Source organism: Ranitomeya imitator, unplaced genomic scaffold (genome assembly GCF_032444005.1).
Source record: "Ranitomeya imitator isolate aRanImi1 unplaced genomic scaffold, aRanImi1.pri SCAFFOLD_668, whole genome shotgun sequence".
Taxonomy (NCBI): domain Eukaryota; kingdom Metazoa; phylum Chordata; class Amphibia; order Anura; family Dendrobatidae; genus Ranitomeya; species Ranitomeya imitator.
The window spans coordinates 66,017-88,647 of record NW_027194382.1 but is presented as its reverse complement, the minus strand read 5'-3'; the positions used below and the strand labels follow the sequence as shown (position 1 = coordinate 88,647).

Genomic DNA, 22,631 nt, shown 5'->3' with positions numbered 1-22,631 from the left:
GCTTCGGTGCCTCTCAGTAGTGAGTCTCCCACCACCACCACTCTTCGTTGCTTCTTGGCTGTACTTTTTGCTGTCACTTGTTGCTGTGTGCCCTTTTCTTTTTTGCTTGCTGGTATTGCTTCATTCTTAGGTGTGCCATCTTCATCCTCTACAAAGATTTGATATCGGTTCTTCAGTTGTGTGGTTGGTGATTTCTCCATGGTCTTCTTGCTTCTTTTGGTCACATGCTTCCACTCATCTGCTTTTGGAGGTTCTCTGACACTTTTTGCACCTTCTGTGACCAGTAGAGATGCTTCTGTTCTGTCTAGAAAGTCTTCATTCTCTTTGATGAGTTTCAAAGTTGCTATTCTTTCTTCCAGACCCCGCACCTTTTCTTCTAAAAGGGCAACTAGTCTACACTTCTGACAGATGAAATTGGATTCTTCTTCTGGTCGATCTGTGAACATGTAGCACATGCTGCAGCTCACCATGTAGGTTGTCACATCTGCCATGTTGCTCCTAGATCCTGCTGACTTGCTGTGTGTTTTCCTTCTTGTGTAATCTACTCAGCCAAGCTCTCTTGCAATAATGTCCTACAGGCAAAAATTCGGCGCGCGGTTTGGTGATGCTTTCGAAGCAGCTGGTCCCGGCTGTACCCAACGATCTTCTAGCTTAGGGAGACTTCGCTTCTCCCAGAAGGCACCTGGAATATGCAAATTAGCCTCCTGAAGCTTGAATCCCTGGTTTGGTGATGCTTTCGAAGCAGCTGGTCCCGGCTGTACCCAACGATCTTCTAGCTTAGGGAGACTTCGCTTCTCCCAGAAGGCACCTGGAATATGCAAATTAGCCTCCTGAAGCTTGAATCCCTGGTTTGGTGATGCTTTCGAAGCAGCTGGTCCCGGCTGTACCCAACGATCTTCTAGCTTAGGGAGACTTCGCTTCTCCCAGAAGGCACCTGGAATATGCAAATTAGCCTCCTGAAGCTTGAATCCCTGGTTATTAATGGGTATTGAACCCATTCTACGCCCGGGTGGCGAGCATTTATATTGGTATATGGTCTCCATCCTGGTATGTGCTGCTCCATCCTGCGTCCCCATCCTGTCATGTGCTGCTCCATCCTTCGTCCCCATCCTGTCATGTGCTGCACCCATCCTGCGTCCCCATCCTGTCATGTGCTGCACCCATCCTGCGTCCCCATCCTGTCATGTGCTGCACCCATCCTGCGTCCCCATCCTGTCATGTGCTGCACCCATCCTGCGTCCCCATCCTGTCATGTGCTGCACCCATCTTGCGTCCCCATCCTGTCATGTGCTGCACCCATCTTGCGTCCCCATCCTGTCATGTGCTGCACCCATCCTGCGCCTCCATTCTGACATGTGCTGCTCCCATCCTGCGCCCCCATTCTGACATGTGCTGCACCCATCCTGCGCCTCCATTCTGACATGTGCTGCACCCATCCTGCGCCTCCATTGACATGTGCTGCACCCATCCTGCGCCTCCATTCTGGCATTTGCTGCTCTCATCCTGCGCCCCCATCCTGTGATGTGTTGCTCCCATCCTGCGCCCTCGTTCTGTCATGTGCTGCTTCCATCCTGCGCCCCCGTTCTGTCATGTGCTGCTGCCATCCTGCGCCCCCGTTCTGTCATGTGCTGCTCCCATCCTGTGCCCCCGTTCTGTCATGTGCTGCTCCCATCCTGCGCCCCCCGTTCTGTCATGTGCTGCCCTATTCTGTCATGTGCTGCTCCCATTCTGCGCCCCCATTCTGTCATGTGCTGCCCTATTCTGTCATGTGGTGCTCCCATCCTGCGCCTCCATTCTGACATGTGCTGCACCCATCCTGCGCCTCCATTCTGACATGTGCTGCACCCATCCTGCGCCTCCATTCTGACATGTACTGCACCCATCCTGCGCCTCCATTCTGTCATTTGCTGCTCTCATCCTGCGCCCCCATCCTGTCATGTGCTGCTCCCATCCTGCGCCCCCGTTCTGTCATGTGCTGCCGCCATCCTGCGCCCCGTTCTGTCATGTGCTGCCGCCATCCTGCGCCCCGTTCTGTCATGTGCTGCTTCCATCCTGCACCCCCGTTCTGTCATGTGCTGCCGCCATCCTGCGCCCCCGTTCTGTCATGTGCTGCTCCCATCCTGCGTCCCCATCCTGTCATGTCCTGCTCCCATCCTGCGCCACCGTTCTGTCATGTGCTGCCCTATTCTGTCATGTGCTGCTCCCATCCTGCGCCCCCTTCTGTCATGTGCTGCTCCCATCCTGCGCCACCATTCTTTAATTTGCTGCTCCCATCCATATGCCCCATACGCTGCTCCATAAAGGTTTATGGCCCCCATAAAATGCTCCATAGTATATGCCCCCGTACACTGCTCAATTATGGTTTATGGCCCCATAAGATGCTCCATTATGGTTTATGGCCCCATAAGATGCTCCATTGTATATGCCCCGTATGCTGCTGCAATATATATAAAAAAAAAATACCATACTCACCTATGGTCGCTGGGCGCCGAGTGCTGGGGGGCCTGAGCAGGCGGGGACATCGGCGCGCTGTGGGAGTCAGGTGCCGGTATCGCCGCCAGCTCAGGCCCCCCAGCACTTACTATATTCACCTGGCCCCGTTCCACAACTGCGCGCATTAAGCGCGTCATCATGCCCTCTGAACTGAAGGTCACAGGCCGAGGACCGGGAAGATGGCGGCGCGCAGCGGTGGAACGGGGCCAGGTGAATATAGCCGATACTCACCCTCCTTGGGGTCCCTGCTTCTCTGTTGGAGATCGTGGTGTGCGTTCAGTGTTTATGCATACCGCGATCTCCTGGGAGCGCCACTCTGTGAGGCCCAGACTGCGCCGGCGCTTGCGCAGTCTAGAAAGGCTTCGGACAGAGTGACGCTCCCAGCGTTATATTATAGATATCCCCAATTTCATAACAAAAATGCTTAAATGGAGGGGTAGTAATAAACATTTACGCATGCGCCAGAGCGAAATAGTAGGTGCGATGCCTCACACCAAAATAATAAAATATATAGAGTGTGCTACACACAAGGCATAACAAACTCAGTACCAATGGATGTGGCGTACCTTATAGTATCTGTGATAGTCTGCATAACTATGACTAAAGACGCCAAATAAGATGGTACGCGTGTCCTATGTCGTAGTATCTAGAGCAGTTACTGAAAATAATATTTTCCATTGATATAACATATATCCAAAATAAATACTATATGAAGCGTAATAATAAGAACACCCATATAGGTACATTGTATAATTGGAGCCCAAAAGAAATTTAGAATGCCATAGAGTGGTAATAGTGCAAATATAGCTCCAACCGGCATCTATGCACCCAAAGAGATAATGCTGTCTAACAGACATGGCAAATGTAGTCCAAAAAGGTGGAGGCAGTGAATATACTATATAGAACTCTGACGATAATGATAGTACTGGGTCACGTGCCACAACACAATTTATAGCAAGCATTCCCACGCTTGGAATCTTTTGAAAACCACAGCAGTCCAAAGGACCAAATGCGGTTAATGACGCATGAAAATATTTATACAGCATATATACGCACCATCCCAAGTGGTACTGCACACAAAGCAATACGATATGGATTGTCTCACAAGATTGTAGCCAAAGGTTATACAACTTTCTTTATTATTGTTTATCGTCCAGGGAAAGACATTCTCATATCAGTTGAAGAACGATAGGTACCTAAAGAAAGAGGCCATCGAGCCTTAAGGGTCACATGATCAATGCTGTAAGGCAATAGACTACAGCAATAGGCGAATAAAGGTGTAGAAAGCACAACAATATCTCAAAGTCTTATACACGTGACCAGCTACAAGATATCGAGAATCTAGACTCCTAAAAGAGGAGGAGGGGAAAAGATAAAAGAGAGAAGTCACAGAAAGCAAAAAAATGACTTGATCAAGGGCGCACCCCATATATATAGACCAGATACACTGCCCCCAGAAAGAACAACCCATATGGTATAGATCCTTAATAATAGAGTCATATACTCATTACAAAGGAGGATAATATGGACAGAACCTCTTGGAAGCCACCAGGAGCAGGCTGACAACTTTGACGACAGATTTCCCAAGTCACAGTTTTTTATAGAAACCGGTGAAAAGCATTTCCTCATTGAGCCCTTGAGGTGCCAGACTCTTTAAGTTAAAGATCCACTTAGTTTCACAGCGGAGTAAGTTGTTTGTGATATCACCTCCTCTAATATTAGTCCGAACACTTTCAAGTCCCATAACTTTGAACCCGGACGTGTTGCCCTGATGGACATCCAAGAAATGCATTGCCACTGATGTTAACACCTTCTTCCTCTCTCGATCTCTACGGGCCGTGGAGATATTGGATAGATGTTGCTGTGTCTGTCTTCTGAGTTCTTGTGTCGTTTGTCCGACGTAAATTTTCGGACAATCGCAGAATATCGCATAAATGATGTTTCTGGATCTACAGGTGAAAAATTCTCTGGGTCGAATCTGAAAAGAGAGGGTAGAGACTGAAAAGCCATCCTGTGCTATCATATATTGGCAGATGGTACAGTTGCCACATGGATAGGAGCCATAAATCCTAGTGCCCCTGTTTAGTCTTGTAGTGGGCCGTTGGTAGTGGCTGTGACACAGAGAGTCCCTCAAATTTTTGGCTCTTCTGGCCAGCAAACAAGGTGATCTGGACACAAAAGGCACGATTCTTTTTTCACTCATAAGGATATCCCAATTGTTGTTGAGTATTTTACGGATATCCGCCCACCGATTATTAAAGGTGGTAATTACAGAAAGGGGACGAGAAACATCACGTACCTTTTTTGTGAGCAGGTTACTCCTATCTTGCTGTAAGGCATGTTGAAAAGCACCCGAGATAGCCCTTCCAGGATACCCCCTCTTCTTGAATCGGCACAAGAGATCTTTGGACTGTTGCAAGACGTCTGTATCAGTACTGCAGTTTCTTCTTAACCGAAGGAACTGTCCCTTTGGGATCCCCTTCTTCAGATAGTGCGGATGGAAACTTGTATAGTGGAGGAGACTATTGGTGGCGGTGGTTTTTCTGAATAGAGAGCTCACGATACCTGAGTTCTGGATGGAAAGTTTAAGATCAAGAAAATCAATGCTATGATCAGAGACAACAGATGTGAGTTTGATGTTACAAGAGTTCTCGTTTAGGTCCATAATGAACCTATTACAATCCTCCAAAGGGCCAGTCCATAGCAGCAGAATGTCATCAATGTAGCGTTGCCACACCAAAACATTGGATGTAAACGCCTGAGGTTTATAGACAATCAACTCCTCCCACCATCCAAGAAATAGATTGGCATATGATGGTGCACAACGTGCCCCCATCGCCGTACCAAATAACTGACGAAAGAACTTCCTATCGAAGAATGTCTTTCCCTGGACGATAAACAATAATAAAGAAAGTTGTATAACCTTTGGCTACAATCTTGTGAGACAATCCATATCGTATTGCTTTGTGTGCAGTACCACTTGGGATGGCGCGTATATATGCTGTATAAATATTTTCATGCGTCATTAACCGCATTTGGTCCTTTGGACTGCTGTGGTTTTCAAAAGATTCCAAGCGTGGGAATGCTTGCTATAAATTCTGTTGTGGCACGTGACCCAGTACTATCATTATCGTCAGAGTTCTATATCGTATATTCACTGCCTCCACCTTTTTGGACTACATTTGCCATGTCTGTTAGACAACATTATCTCTTTGGGTGCATAGATGCCGGTTGGAGCTATATTTGCACTATTACCACTCTATGGCATTCTAAATTTCTTTTGGGATCCAATTATACAATGTACCTATATGGGTGTTCTTATTATTACGCTTCATATAGTATTTATTTTGGATATATGTTATATCAATGGAAAATATTATTTTCAGTAACTGCTCTAGATACTACGACATAGGACACGCGTACCATCTTATTTGGCGTCTTTAGTCATAGTTATGCAGACTATCACAGATACTATATGGTACGCCACATCCATTGGTACTGAGTTTGTTATGCCTTGTGTGTAGCACACTCTATATATTTTATTATTTTGGTGTGAGGCATCGCACCTACTACTATTTCGCTCTGGCGCATGCGTAAATGTTTATTACTACCCCTCCATTTAAGCATTTTTGTTATGAAATTGGGGATATATATGAATATAACAATACTGGGGACCTCTGTCAATGTATGCGGTACATACATCTTTGTCGATCTTTGTACGATCCGGACATTCTATACGTACAGTGGGGCAAAAAAGTATTTACTCAGTCAGCAATAGTGCAAGTTCCACCACTTAAAAAGATGAGAGGCGTCTGTAATTTACATCATAGGTAGACCTCAACTATGTGAGACAAACTGAGAAAAAAAAAATCAAGAAAATCACATTGTCTGTTTTTTTATCATTTTTTTTGCATATTATGGTGGAAAATAAGTATTTTCTTGAACTCTAAAAAATTTTTACGATATGCTGGACGCTCTGTACGCACTAAATGCGCTTGCGCATTGTGCTGTGGCGCCTCCATGTTTGTACAACTTCTGACCAGCTCTCTTGGTAATTTGCAGTAGGTGACCGCTCTTAGCGCATGCGCACTAGCCGATACTTTCCATCTTGGTATACCCGCCGGCGTCACATCCGGTACCATGGTTACACTTCTGGTCTCCAACATGGCGCTATTGCGTCTATTATGGAGCCTGCTGTTGTTCCCTGAGGAGGATCCGCTCAGCTGTTATGGTAACTTATTTAGATAGTTGTATATATAAGCGTCAACATACGGACATTGTTACCTCTGCCCCTGACGAAGCCACTCCGTGGCGACACGCGTTGGGCTTCTTTTTGCCCCCCATGACTGACTTCCTACCGGACTAGTGCTGTTCCTTTCATGGGCAGGTTCTATATGGCGTTCTGAACTCTCGCTTGTTTTTTATCTGTATATTACCACCTTTATGCCTTCCCCTTATCGGTCAGATTTAGCTACTGCTTACAGGCAGGTTTTTACCTGATCTCTTTATTCTATCTGTGCATGTGTTCTTTACCTGCCGGTTTTGTGGTTTAGGCGTCGCCCTGCACCCTATGTTGTACTTCTGTTATACTACCCACAGGTAGCTGGAGGTTGTCCTTTGGCTCATTAGGCATACGGGATGTGTACACATCTAAAGTATTAGATCCATCTAACTTAGGACACTGCCCTACCCGTATTTTATTGATACATTGTGTGTGTGGGCCTTTTTTTGGGAGCTCTACTTTTTATCCATTATGGATATAATCTCTATACGCCTATAGAGCACATCTTATTGTTTTTGAGCCCTGAACAGCTGTATATTGTTTATTCATTGATATCACATATTGTAGTGTGAATCTACATGCTATATCTGTATGTATTGTCTGGTATGAAGTCATTTTCTGGGTCTTGGGGGGTATTCCCTATTTGGGATATGTACCGTTTTAGTTTTTAAATGTTTTTAATTGTTTGCAGTGTCTTGTTTGACCTTAATAAAATGTATTATATTATTTATCTAGGATTTATTATTTTTTGGTGATCCCTGGTGTTGTGTATGTCTCTTTTCTTCCTTTTCATTACTCGATTTGTACGCAACCATTCTGACTGGATTGGTGGAGTCCAAACCCTTTGGAGGTGATTTTGTAAACATTTCTAGCTTTATGAACATATCTTCTTTGGAGTTCATCAGAAATCTCCTTTGTTCTTCCCATAATACACTTCCACAAATATGGTTTGAGGACATCAGACTTTGATAGATCCCTATTCTTTGAATAAAACAGGCTGCCCACTCTCACCCAATTGTCATCTCATAGATTGACAGCACCAGACTCTAAAGGTTCACATACTTTTTTCACTCACAGTCATGTAATATTGGATCACTTTCATAAAAAAATAAAATGAAAAATTCTAATATTTTTTACTCATTTGTTTTATTACTTTTAGGAATGGTGTGAAAATCTTGTGTAGTTTTAGGTCAAATTTATGCAGAAAAATTGAAAATTCTGAAGGGTTCACAAATGTTTGTGTAGCAATGCATTGACAATAACAATGTGCAATTAGCATGATAACACAGAAAATAATGTTATAACATATATACATTAGTATAAAATAAGCTATAAGGAGGTAGAGAAAAGAGAAAACTCACAAAAGCAGGGACAGGGCACGCCACATATACCGCTATATTATTACTACTTATTACAAGATAGCGGGACATGGACAATATATGAAGAAAAACTCAGTGTAAAAAAGGACGTGTGCAGAGGGTGGTAAATGCCGCAAGGACCGTGGATGACGTGATGGCCGTGTGATCAGTCACATTCGTGTGGAAACAGTAAGGTTCCTGGCTGGGCAGCAAAAGGAGCTTCATATAGTTCTTTTTATACAGTTAAGTCCATATATATTTGGACAGAGACGACTTTTTTCTAATTTTGATTATAGACATTACCACAATGAATTTTAAACAAAACAATTCAGATGCAGTTGAAGTTCAGACTTTCAGCTTTCTTTTGAGGGTATCCACATTAAAATTGGATGAAGGGTTTAGGAGTTTCAGCTCCTTAACATGTGCCACCCTGTTTTTAAAGGGACCAAAGGTAATTGGACAATTGACTCCAGGGCTATCTCATGGACAGGTGTAGACAATCCCTTCGTTATGTCATTCTCAATTAAGCAGATAAAAGGCCTGGAGTTGATTTGAGGTGTGGTGCTTGCATTTGGAAGGTTTTGCTGTGAAGTAAACATGCGGTCAAAGGAGCTCTCCATGCAGGTGAAACAAGCCATCCTTAAGCTGCGAAAACAGAAAACACCCATCCGAGAAATTGTTGCAATATTAGGAGTGGCAAAATCTACAGTTTGGTCCATCCTGAGAAAGAAAGAAAGCACTGGTGAACTCATCAATGGAAAAAGACCTGGGCGCCCACGGAAGACAACAGTGGTGGATGATGGCAGAATAATCTCCATGGTGAAGAGAAACCCCTTCACAACAGCCGACCAAGGGAACAACACTCTCCAGGAGGAAGGCGTATCAATATCCAAATCTACCATAAAGAGAAGACTGCATGAAAGTAACTACAGAGGGTTCACTGCACGGTGCAAGCCACTCATAAGAATCAAGAATAAAAAGGCTAAAAAACATCTAAAAAAGCCGCACAGTTCTGGAAGAACATTCTATGGACAGATGAAACCAAGATCAACCTCTACCAGAATGATGGAAAGAGAAAACTATGGCGAAGGCGTGGTCCAGCTCATGATCCAAAGCATACCACATCATCAGTAAACCCGGCGGAGGCAGTGTGATGGCGCGGGCATGCATAAACCCGGCGGAGGCAGTGTGATGGCGCGGGCATGCATGGCTGCCAGTGGCACTGGGTCACTAGTGTTTATTGATGATGTGACACAGGGCAGACGAATGAATTCTGAGGTCTTCAGAGCCGCCATACTGTGTGCTCAGATCCAGCCACATGCAGCCAAACTACATACTACAGATGGACAATGACCCAAAACAAAGCCAAAGCAACCAGGAGTTTATTAAAGCAAAGAAGTGGAATATTCTGGAATGGCCAAGTCAGTCACCTGGTCTCAACCCAATTGAGCAGCATTTCACTTGTTAAAGACTAAACTTCAGTCAGAAAGGCCCACAAACAAACAGCAACTGAAAACCACCGCAGTGAAGGCCTGGAAGAGCATCAAAAAGGAGGAAACACAGCGTGTGGTGATGTCCATGAGTTCAAGACTTCAGGCAGTCATTGCCAACAAGGGGTTTTTAACCAAGTACTAAAAATGAACATGTTATTTAAAATTATTGAATCTGTCCAATTACTTTTGGTCCCTTTAAAAACAGGGTGGCACATGTTAAGGAGCTGAAACTCCTAAACCCTTCATCCAATTTTAATGTGGATACCCTCAAATGAAAGCTGAAAATCTGAACTACAACTGCATCTGAATTGTTTTGTTTAAAATTCATTGTGGTAATGTCTATAACCAAAATTAGAAAAATGTTGTCTCTGTCCAAATATATATATGGACTTAACTGTATATGATTGTATGAAAATGTCCTCATTAACAGAAAATAGAAATCTTTCTTTTGCCTCCATGCTGGAGGGGGACCAGCGACCCCAGCACCTACTTCAGCTGGATGAGAGTCAGAGGACGCACATCCAGCTGAAGTAGGTACTGGGGTCGGCTACTCCCCTTCCCACAGGCCCAGAAGACGATGACGAAGAGGATGTCGCATGTCGAGGGAGCAGAGGATGGTGAGAAGAAAGGGTTTTTTTGTAGAGCAGGGAACATATATACCACAAAGGTGTACAGGAAGAGGGACATGCAAAGATAGGGGACATATATACCAGGATGGGAGGCATATATACCCGGATGTGGGATTATATATACCAGGATGGGGACATATATACCCGGATGGGGGACCTATATAACAGGATAGGATACATATATACCAGGATGGGGGACACATATACCAGGATGGGAGACATATATACCAGGATGGGAGACATATATACCAAGATGGGGACATATATACCAGGATGGGAGACACATATACCAGGATGGGGGACATTTATACCAGGAAGGGAGACATATATACCAGGATGGGGGACATATATACCAGGATGGTGGACACATATACCAGGATGGGGGATTATATATACCAGGATGGGGGATTATATAAACCAGGATGGGGGACACATATACCAGGATGAGGGACACATACACCAGGATGGGGGACATATATACCAGGATGGGGGACACATATACCAGGATGGGGGACAAATATACCAGCATGGGGGACACATATGCCAGGATGGGAGACACATATACCAGGATGGGGGACATTTATACCAGGATGGGGGACACATATACCAGGATGGGGGACACATATACCAGGATGGGGGACACATATACCAGGATGGGGGATTATATATACCAGGATGGGGATTCCTATACCAGGTTGGGGGACACATATACCAGGTTGGGGGACATTATATATATATAAGTTGAATGGAGCTGGTCAGATGTGACATCATTTAAAGTGACATCTTTTTAAATCTATCATCAGAAATACACCACAATGGTAACCTATGGTATATTCTCCTTCATGCGGTCATGCACTGATCCATCTGCTTTCATCCACAGGTACGTCTGAACTGTCTCCTAATCTGGAATAGCCACTGCATACCAGAATCCCATGTACTTCTCTCCCTCTGTTTTAACTGGTACGCTGCTACTTTTTCCCTGACTTTAAAGGGAATCTGTCAGCCCTAAAATCGTATGAGCTAAGGCCACCGGCATCAGTGGCTTATCTACCGCATTCTGTAGACAACCTTCAATCTCCAACCACTGCCTACTGCTACAGATTCTTTCTTCCCTCGGCATCAAAGGCCTTGCCCTGTCCTGGATTGCCTCATACCTTTCCGACCGCACATTTAGTGTTTCCCACTCCCACACTACCTCCTCATCCTGCCCTCTCTCTGTTGGAGTCCCTCAAGGCTCTGTCCTAGGGCCCCTACTCTTTTCCATCTATACCCTTGGCCTAGGACAACTCATAAAGTCCCATGGCTTCCAGTATCACCTTATGCGGACGACACTCAGATCTACCTCTCTGGCCCAGATGTCACCCCTCTGCTGTCCAGAATCCCGAAGTGTCTATCAGCCATATCCTCCTTCACCTCTCGCTTCCTAAAACTCAATGTAGACAAAACATCATCTTTCCCCCATCTCACGTATCCCCCCTACCTGACCTATCTATTATGGTAAACGGCATCACGCTCTCTCCCGCACCTGAAATGCGCTGCCTCGGGGTAACTCTCGACTCTGCACTGTCCTTAAAACCGCACGTCTAAACTCTTGCCACCTCCTGTCGCCTCCAACTCAAAAATATTGCCAGAATCCGTCCCTTCCTCAGCTCACAATCTACTAAAACTCTTATGCATGCCCTCATCATTTCCCGCCTCGATTACAGCAACACCCTCCTCTGTGGCCTCCCCACTAACTCTCTTGCACCGCTCCAGTCTGTCCTCAACTCTGCTGCCCGGCTAATCCACCTCTCTCCTCGCTACTCCCCTGCTTCTCCCCTCTGCAAATCCCTCCACTGGCTCCCAATTCTCCAACGAATCCAGTTCAAACTACTAACACTGATCTACAAAACCATCCACAACCTGTCCCCCCTATATCTCTGAACTTCCCTCACGTAATCTCCGATCCTCCCAAGACCTCCTACTCTCCTCCACACTTATTTCTCCCGAATAGCCCCCATCCTCTGGAATTCCACGCCTCAAAATGTCCGATTATCCACCACCCTCGGATCCTTCAGACGGAACCTGAAAACCCATCTCTTCAGGAAAGCCTACAGCCTGCAATAACCATTCTGCCGCCTCACCAACCACCTGAGCTGCCGCCTCACCAACACCTGAGCTGCCGCCTCACCAATTGCCTGAGCTGCCGCCTCACCAATTGCCCGAGCTGCCGCCTCACCAACCACCAGAGCTGCCACCTCACCAACCACCAGAGCTGTCGCCTCACCATCACCAGAGCTGCCAACTCACCACCACCTGAGCTGCCGCCTCACCACCACCAGAGCTGCCAACTCACCACCACCTGAGCTGCCGCCTCACCACCACCAGAGCTGCCGCCTCACCAACCACCCGAGTTGCCGCCTCACCACCACCAGAGCTGCCGCCTCACCAACCACCCGAGTTGCCGCCTCACCACCACCAGAGCTGCCGCCTCACCAACCACCCGAGTTGCCGCCTCACCATCACCAGAGCTGCCGCCTCACCACCACCCGAGCTTTCGCCTCACCACCACCAGAGAGGCCGCACCCCCGACCTTCTGTCTCTTCCCCATTACCCTGTAGAATGTAAGTCCGTAAGGAAAGGGTCCTCTCCCCTCTGCACCAGTCTGTCACTGTAAATTTGTTTACTGTAAATATTATCTATAATCCTGTATGTAACCCCTTTTCTCATGTACAGCACCATGGAATTAACGGTGCTATATAAATAAATCATAATAATAATATTATATACTGTGACAAAACACTCCGTGATCGCCTTTGCTGGGGTCAAAGGTCACGTGTTTTGTGCATTGAATTTCTGAGGCGTACAGCAGGTTTCCAAGTAGGCTGACCTCAGGTCAGATTTATTAAAGTGAAAGCAACACAGAAAAACAAAACATAAAAATAAATCCTAGCCTGTCCTGCACTAACTAAACAAACACTTTGCTAACTTAACAACTGGGGGGGCTTCTCCCACCCACCTAACATCACACAATTCTTGAGCAGAGCTCTCACTCACGTTTGTCTCACACAGACAGGCAATCTGTGTGCCCCAGGCAGACGCTGGAAACCCCCAGCTGGTCATCTTTTATTCCTGCAATCATTAACCCATTAGCACCCTGAAGATACTGAGTGGCCTAATTCACATAGGACAAACACCTAGGCGAGATATACCTGCCTCCAACTACCACACCAGCATGAGTCTTACATACCCACCCCCCCCCCCCCCTTGCTCAGACCACTCCGGTCGAGCAAGAACACTCTTGAAACAGTGCACTCGGGATAGGGCATCGGCGTTCCCCATCTGCACCCCAGGTCGGTGCTCCACCGTAAAAGAGTAAGCCTGCAGGGCAAGGAACCACCGGGTTACCCGACTATTACGGTCTTTGTGGAGGTGCATCCACTTGAGATGGGCATGGTCTGTGACCAGCCTAAACTTCCTACCGGCCAGGTAATACTTGAGGGAGTCAAGAGCCCATTTAATGGCTAGGCACTCTTTTTCAACCACCGCATACCTCTGCTCATGTACATTCAGTTTCCGACTGAGATAGAGGACCGGGTGTTCGACTCCGTCCCTCACCTGGGAAAGTACAGCTCCGACACCAGTATCAGAGGCATCAGTTTGCACCACAAACTCGCTGCTGAAATCAGGAGTCACTAGTACGGGCTGAGAGCACAAAGCCCGTTTCAGGCTGTGGAAGGCCTCTTCAGCAGCTGAGGTCCATTTTACCATGACGGAACCCTTCCCCTTGGTAAGATCCGTCAAGGGAGTAGCCATGGCTGCAAAATTGGGTATGAACCGGCGATAATAGCCGGCAATCCCCAGGAAAGCCTGTACTTGTTTTTTGTTCACTGGTTGTGGCCAGCCCTGAATTGCCTGTATTTTGTCGATCTGGGGTTTAACCACTCGTCGGCCAATCACGTAGCCCAAGTATCGGGCTTCTTCAAGCCCGATGTGGCATTTCTTGGGGTTTGCCGTTAAACCTGCATCTCGCAGGTCATCAATCACCGCTTGTACCTTCTGGAGATGAGTTTCCCAGTCCATGCTGTAAATTACGATGTCATCCAGGTAGGCAGAAGCGTACTGTCTGTGAGGCCTCAAGACTCGATCCATCAATCTCTGGAACGTTGCGGGAGCTCCGTGAAGTCCAAACGGCATATAGACATACTGGAACAGACCTTCCGGTGTAGCAAATGCCGTCTTCTCTCTGGCCGCCTCGGCCAGAGGAATCTGCCAGTACCCCTTTGTTAAATCCAGGGTCGTAATGTATCGGGCTTTACCAAGCCGGTCGATCAACTCATCGACCCGGGGCATAGGGTACGCATCAAATTTAGAAACTGCATTCAGTTTCCTAAAGTCATTACAAAACCGGATGGAGCCATCCGGTTTATGTATCAGCACAATTGGACTGGACCAGGCGCTGTGCGACTCTTCAATGACTCCTAAGTCCAACATTGCCATCACTTCCCGGGAGACGGCTTCACGGCGGGCTTCCGGAATCCGGTAGGGCTTCACATGAACAGTGACGCCAGGCTCTGTGACAATCTCATGTTTCACCAACTTAGTCCGGCCAGGTTTTTCGGAGAAAAACTGTCGGTTCTGTAACAAAAATTGCTTAACCTCAGATTTTTGTCGTTCTGAGAGAGTCTCGGCAACCTGCACCTCCGGTACAGTAGGTGAACAAACCGGACGGGGCAGATCCGCCGTTAGGGCAGAGCGGTCTTTCCAGGATTTTATCAGATTCACATGATAAATCTGTTCTGGTTTTCTCTTACCCGGCTGGTACACTTTATAGTTCACTTCACCAACTCTTTCTCGGACCTCAAATGGGCCCTGCCATTTCGCCAGGAATTTACTATCCACCGTAGGGATTAGGACCAACACCCTATCGCCGGGTGCAAATGTACGGACCTTAGCGCCTCTATCATAACTTTGCCTCTGGGCTCCCTGGGCCTGTAACATATGGTCCCTAACAATGGGCATGACAGCGGCAATACGATCCTGCATTTGTGTTACATGGTCGATCACCATTTTAAAGGGAGTGACTTGACCTTCCCAGGTTTCTTTTGCGACGTCCAGCAGTCCCCGGGGACGACGGGCGTACAACAGTTCGAAAGGCGAAAACCCTGTGGAAGACTGGGGAACTTCCCTAATGGCAAACAGCAAATAGGGTAACAAGTAATCCCAGTTCTTCCCATCTTTGTCTATCGCCTTCCGGAGCATCTGTTTTAAGGTTCTGTTGAAGCGCTCAACCAGGCCATCTGTTTGAGGGTGATAGACAGACGTACGCAACGGGTCTATTTGTAAGAGCCTGCAGAGCTCCTTCATTACCCTTGACATAAAGGGAGTCCCCTGGTCGGTGAGTATCTGTTTTGGAATTCCCACCCGACTAAACACTTGTACCAATTCCTTGGCGATCGTCTTGGTAACTGTGTTACGCAAAGGGACGGCTTCCGGGTAACGAGTGGCATAGTCCACGATGACGAGGATATGTTGGTGCCCACGTGCGGATCGGGGAAGGGGCCCAACCAAATCCATCCCAATTCTCTCAAAAGGGACCCCGATGATAGGAAGGGGTACCAAAGGGCTACGGAACTGAGATTTAGGGGCCGCGATTTGGCACTCTGGACAGGACTCACAATAGTTACGCACATCATAATGTATTCCAGGCCACACAAAACAATGCAATATCCTTTCTGTGGTTTTCTGTACCCCCAGATGTCCCCCCATTATATGTCCGTGGGCCAAATCCAGTACCTTCCGCCGATAAGGTTTGGGTACCACTAACCGTTGCACTGTGTCTTCCCCTTTTTTTTCTACCTGGTAGAGCAAATCATTTTCCAGAACCATATACGGGTACGCTAGCCTAGTGTCAGGTTCTACGGGTACCCCATCTATCATTTTTACATTTTTCCTAGCCGGAGTCAGGGTAGGATCTTTAATTTGCTCGCTGTGGAAGTCATCCACCTGGACTCCCAAATCTGGCAGGCAGGGTGCCGGATGGCTGTCTGCCTCCGCCTCTCGCTGAGGTTCCTCAGTTTCCCCCACCATGACGGAGAAGGGGTACTGAAGGTTAGATTCACTAACCTCCCCAGCAACATCTTCCTGTGGGGTCTCCTCTAGGGGCTCGGGACCTCCAGACGGCATGGGAGAAGATTCACGGGTACAGCTACCGTGAAGGAGCAACTGATTCTCTCACAACTGCCAGAAATAGGGAAAATCCCTGCCCAGGATTACATCCTGTAACAATGCTGGAACGAGTCCCACTTTGTGCTGCACTGACCCATAGGGAGTAGAAATCCATATGACCGGTACGAGCGGGTGTCACCATGCACACACGTCACAGAAAACTTGTCAGACGGACCAGACGGAAGTGCCACCAGACTAGCTTTCACCAGAGTCACCACACTTCCAGAGTCTAGTAATGCCACAACATTTTTCCCATCAACAGATAATTCACACAGGTGTTTCGCTGTATCATTTTGACCCGCATTCACACTCACTAGCTGTGTAACCAAAGACATGCGTTTTCTAGAGTCTATAACGTCGCACTGCATGGGTTCAGCGGTAACAGGACAGTTCGCAGAAACATGACCCTTCTCATGGCAGCGGAAACACCTAACAGGTCCCCTACTGAGACCACCGTCCAATACTCTTGGTCTCGGAGTGCGAGCAGTCCCGGACTCCTCCCCCACAGTTTTAAGCGATTTTCCTTCACCCGTGGTCCCTGGAACAGTCTTACCGGTTCCACGAGCAGGAGGCACAGACCGGGGGCTGGCGGTGTCGTCGGGAAGTCCTTCTGCCACGGAATAACGCTCGACCAACTCCACAAGTTGATCCGCTGTCGTGGGATTTCCTTGGCTTACCCACCTTTTCAGCGCTGGGGGTAGTACTCTCAGGTACTTGTCCAGGACAACCCGCTGGATTATTTCGGGTATTGTCAGTACCTTGGGTTGCAGCCATTTCTTTGTTAAGTAGATCAGGTCGAACATCTGAGACCGCGCCGGTTTATCTTGCTGGTATGTCCACTGATGTACCCTCTGTGCCCGGACAGCCGTCGTCACACCCAGCCGGGCCAGGATCTCAGCTTTCAGTTTCTCAAAGTCCTGAGCGACCTCCGGGGCAATCAAATCGGCCCATCGTGCCTTCGGCCACTTCTCTCTCAATGCCGTCCGCTCAAACGTTGTCAGGTATGCCTCGACGTCATCTTCTGCAGTCAGCTTTTGCCAGTATCGACTCACATGGATCCTCCTGGACTCTGCTTCCGGGTCAGCGTCAGGCATGCTCACCAGGCGCTGCGCCACCTGTTGGAGAAGTTGGCGGTCTGCAACCGTCATGTCCACTAACTCCTTCAGCTGTGCGGCCATCAAGCGATTAGCTTCGTAGTGGACTGTACTAAGGCTTTCACCACGTCTTCCATGCTGTTGCCTGTGCCACGGTATGCCCGCATTCTCCACCACAATGTGACACAACACTCCGGGATCGCCTTTGCTGGGGTCAAAGGTCACGTGGTTTGTGCATTGAATTTCTGAGGCGTACAGCAGGTTTCCAAGTAGGCTGACCTCAGGTCAGATTTATTAAAGTGAAAGCAACACAGAAAAACAAAACATAAAAATGAATCCTAGCCTGTCCGGCACTAACTAAACAAACACGTTGCTAACTTAACAACTGGGGGGGCTTCTCCCACCCAGCTAACATCACACAATTCTTGAGCAGAGCTCTCACTCACGTTTGTCTCACACAGACAGGCAATCTGTGTGCCCCAGGCAGACGCTGGAAACCCCCAGCTGGTCATCTTTTATTCCTGCAATCATTAACCCATTAGCACCCTGAAGATACGGAGTGGCCTAATTCACATAGGACAAACACCTGGGCAAGATATACCTGCCTCCAACTACCACTTTCCCAGTGGCAGCAGGATTCGCCGGATGTATCATCACTAAGCTGTAACCCAGCTTTCCCAGTGGCAGCAGGATTCGCCGGATGTATCATCACTAAGCTGTAACTCAGCTTTCCCAGTGGCAGCAGGATTCACCGGATGTATCATCACTAAGCTGTAACAAAGCTTTCACAGTGGCAGCAGGATTCGCCAGATGTATCATCACTAAGCTGTAACCCAGCTTTCCCAGTGGCAGCAGGATTCGCTGGATGTATCATCACTAAGCTGTAAGAAAGCTTTCCCAGTGGCAGCAGGATTCACCGGATGTATCATCACTAAGCTGTAATAAAGCTTTCACAGTGGCAGCAGGATTCGCCAGATGTATCATCACTAAGCTGTAACCCAGCTTTCCCAGTGGCAGCAGGATTCGCTGGATGTATCATCACTAAGCTGTAATAAAGCTTTCACAGTGGCAGCAGGATTCGCCAGATGTATCATCACTAAGCTGTAACCCAGCTTTCCCAGTGGCAGCAGGATTCGCTGGATGTATCATCACTAAGCCGTAAGAAAGCTTTCCCAGTGGCAGCAGGATTCACCGGATGTATCATCACTAAGCTGTAACCCAGCTTTCCCAGTGGCAGCAGGATTCGCCGGATGTATCATCACTAAGCTGTAACTCAGCTTTCCCAGTGGCAGCAGGATTCGCCGGATGTATCATCACTAAGCTGTAACAAAGCTTTCACAGTGGCAGCAGGATTCGCCAGATGTATCATCACTAAGCTGTAACCCAGCTTTCCCAGTGGCAGCAGGATTCGCTGGATGTATCATCACTAAGCCGTAAGAAAGCTTTCCCAGTGGCAGCAGGATTCACCGGATGTATCATCACTAAGCTGTAACCCAGCTTTCCCAGTGGCAGCAGGATTCGCCAGATGTATCATCACTAAGCTGTAACCCAGCTTTCCCAGTGGCAGCAGGATTCGCTGGATGTATCATCACTAAGCCGTAAGAAAGCTTTCCCAGTGGCAGCAGGATTCACCGGATGTATCATCACTAAGCTGTAACCCAGCTTTCCCAGTGGCAGCAGGATTCGCCAGATGTATCATCACTAAGCTGTAACCCAGCTTTCCCAGTGGCAGCAGGATTCGCTGGATGTATCATCACTAAGCTGTAAGAAAGCTTTCCCAGTGGCAGCAGGATTCACCGGATGTATCATCACTAAGCTGTAACAAAGCTTTCACAGTGGCAGCAGGATTCGCCAGATGTATCATCACTAAGCTGTAACCCAGCTTTCCCAGTGGCAGCAGGATTCGCTGGATGTATCATCACTAAGCCGTAAGAAAGCTTTCCCAGTGGCAGCAGGATTCACCGGATGTATCATCACTAAGCTGTAACCCAGCTTTCCCAGTGGCAGCACAATTCGCCAGATGTATCATCACTAAGCTGTAACCCAGCTTTCCCAGTGGCAGCAGGATTCGCTGGATGTATCATCACTAAGCTGTAAGAAAGCTTTCCCAGTGGCAGCAGGATTCACCGGATGTATCATCACTAAGCTGTAACCCAGCTTTCCCAGTGGCAGCAGGATTCGCTGGATGTATCATCACTAAGCTGTAAGAAAGCTTTCCCAGTGGCAGCAGGATTCACCGGATGTATCATCACTAAGCTGTAACAAAGCTTTCACAGTGGCAGCAGGATTCGCCAGATGTATCATCACTAAGCTGTAACCCAGCTTTCCCAGTGGCAGCAGGATTCGCTGGATGTATCATCACTAAGCCGTAAGAAAGCTTTCCCAGTGGCAGCAGGATTCACCGGATGTATCATCACTAAGCTGTAACCCAGCTTTCCCAGTGGCAGCAGGATTCGCCAGATGTATCATCACTAAGCTGTAACCCAGCTTTCCCAGTGGCAGCAGGATTTGCTGGATGTATCATCACTAAGCTGTAAGAAAGCTTTCCCAGTGGCAGCAGGATTCACCGGATGTATCATCACTAAGCTGTAACAAAGCTTTCACAGTGGCAGCAGGATTCGCCAGATGTATCATCACTAAGCTGTAACCCAGCTTTCCCAGTGGCAGCAGGATTCGCTGGATGTATCATCACTAAGCCGTAAGAAAGCTTTCCCAGTGGCAGCAGGATTCACCGGATGTATCATCACTAAGCTGTAACCCAGCTTTCCCAGTGGCAGCAGAATTCGCCAGATGTATCATCACTAAGCTGTAACCCAGCTTTCCCAGTGGCAGCAGGATTCGCTGGATGTATCATCACTAAGCTGTAAGAAAGCTTTCCCAGTGGCAGCAGGATTCACCGGATGTATCATCACTAAGCTGTAACCCAGCTTTCCCAGTGGCAGCAGGATTCGCTGGATGTATCATCACTAAGCTGTAAGAAAGCTTTCCCAGTGGTAGCAGGATTCACCGGATGTATCATCACTAAGCTGTAACAAAGCTTTCACAGTGGCAGCAGGATTCGCCAGATGTATCATCACTAAGCTGTAACCCAGCTTTCCCAGTGGCAGCAGGATTCGCTGGATGTATCATCACTAAGCCGTAAGAAAGCTTTCCCAGTGGCAGCAGGATTCACCGGATGTATCATCACTAAGCTGTAACCCAGCTTTCCCAGTGGCAGCAGGATTCGCCAGATGTATCATCACTAAGCTGTAACCCAGCTTTCCCAGTGGCAGCAGGATTCACCGGATGTATCATCACTAAGCTGTAAGAAAGCTTTCACAGTGGCAGCAGGATTCACCGGATGTATCATCACTAAGCTGTAACCCAGCTTTCCCAGTGGCAGCAGGATTCGCTGGATGTATCATCACTAAGCTGTAAGAAAGCTTTCCCAGTGGCAGCAGGATTCACCGGATGTATCATCACTAAGCTGTAAGAAAGCTTTCACAGTGGCAGCAGGATTCACCGGATGTATCATCACTAAGCTGTAACCCAGCTTTCCCAGTGGCAGCAGGATTCGCTGGATGTATCATCACTAAGCTGTAAGAAAGCTTTCCCAGTGGCAGCAGGATTCACCGGATGTATCATCACTAAGCTGTAACAAAGCTTTCACAGTGGCAGCAGGATTCGCCAGATGTATCATCACTAAGCTGTAACCCAGCTTTCCCAGTGGCAGCAGGATTCGCTGGATGTATCATCACTAAGCTGTAAGAAAGCTTTCCCAGTGGCAGCTGGATTCACCGGATGTATCATCACTAAGCTGTAACCCAGCTTTCCCAGTGGCAGCAGCAGACTATGGAATCACACTATGCTGTAACCAAGCTTTCCCAGTGGCAGCAGGATTCGCCAGATGTATCATCACTAAGCTGTAACCCAGCTTTCCCAGTGGCAGCAGGATTCGCTGGATGTATCATCACTAAGCTGTAAGAAAGCTTTCCCAGTGGCAGCTGGATTCACCGGATGTATCATCACTAAGCTGTAACCCAGCTTTCCCAGTGGCAGCAGCAGACTATGGAATCACACTGTGCTGTAGCCCCTCTCACCCATTGTGAGCTGCAGCCTTCAACATATCATTCATAGCACAGCTTTTCCAGTCTCAGGATGGATTACTACTGAGCTATAACCCAACTTTCCAATGCTCTGCTACCATCTCAGACTGTATAATCAGTAAACTGTAACCCAGCTTTCCCACTGTCCGCGGCGGCCACAGAATGAGCCATAACAATATCTCCTGAAGATGGAGAGGCTCCACATAGAGGAGGGAAATGATTGCACAATTTAATGGAATTTATTCTCTTATTATTCTATTCTCTATATTTCAGGCAGAAACTTCTAAAGAAACATAAGAAGAAATTTGTAAACTAAAGTGCGTTACACTGAGGGGCAAAACAGGGAATAAAAGCATCAGAAACACAAGGTGAAAACAAGGACAGTGTGCAGCCTGCGGCCTACAAGGGAAAATGAGAAAAGGCTCCAAGTGTCCAAACAAAAGCGCAGAATTACCCGGGGTGTAATGTGCACAGGGACGGAGACAGGGAGACACTCACCGTGTGCTGAGGAGGAGGAGAAGGACCTGCGGTGACGTCATCACTGAGAGCAGTCAGTGCGGGAGGAGAAGGACCTGCGGTGACGTCATCACTGAGAGCACTCAGTGCAGGAGAAGGACCTGCAGTGACGTCATCACTGAGAGCAGTCAGTGCGGGAGGAGAAGGACCTGCAGTGACGTCATCACTGAGAGCAGTCAGTGCGGGAGGAGAAGGACCTGCAGTGACGTCATCACTGAGAGCAGTCAGTGCGGGAGGAGAAGGACCTGCGGTGACGTCATCACTGAGAGCACTCAGTGCAGGAGAAGGACCTGCAGTGACGTCATCACTGAGAGCAGTCAGTGCGGGAGGAGAAGGACCTGCAGTGACGTCATCACTGAGAGCAGTCAGTGCGGGAGAAGGACCTGCAGTGACGTCATCACTGAGAGCAGTCAGTGCGGGAGGAGAAGGACCTGCGGTGACGTCATCACTGAGAGCAGTCAGTGCGGGAGGAGA

The 22,631-nt window shown here is 47.8% G+C and overlaps 1 protein-coding gene across 2 annotated transcripts in view; it reads right to left on the bottom strand.

Moving 5' to 3' along the window:
- LOC138655022 (gastrula zinc finger protein XlCGF66.1-like) overlaps positions 1–22,166 on the bottom strand; it is a 68,679-nt gene extending 46,513 nt beyond the window's left edge. For both annotated transcript variants that reach the window (XM_069743540.1, XM_069743541.1), the window contains exon 1: positions 22,140–22,166. The gene's annotated coding sequence lies outside the window, so the exon portion shown is untranslated. The remainder of the gene's footprint in view (positions 1–22,139) is intronic.
- Between the last annotated feature and the right edge of the window lie 465 nt (positions 22,167–22,631).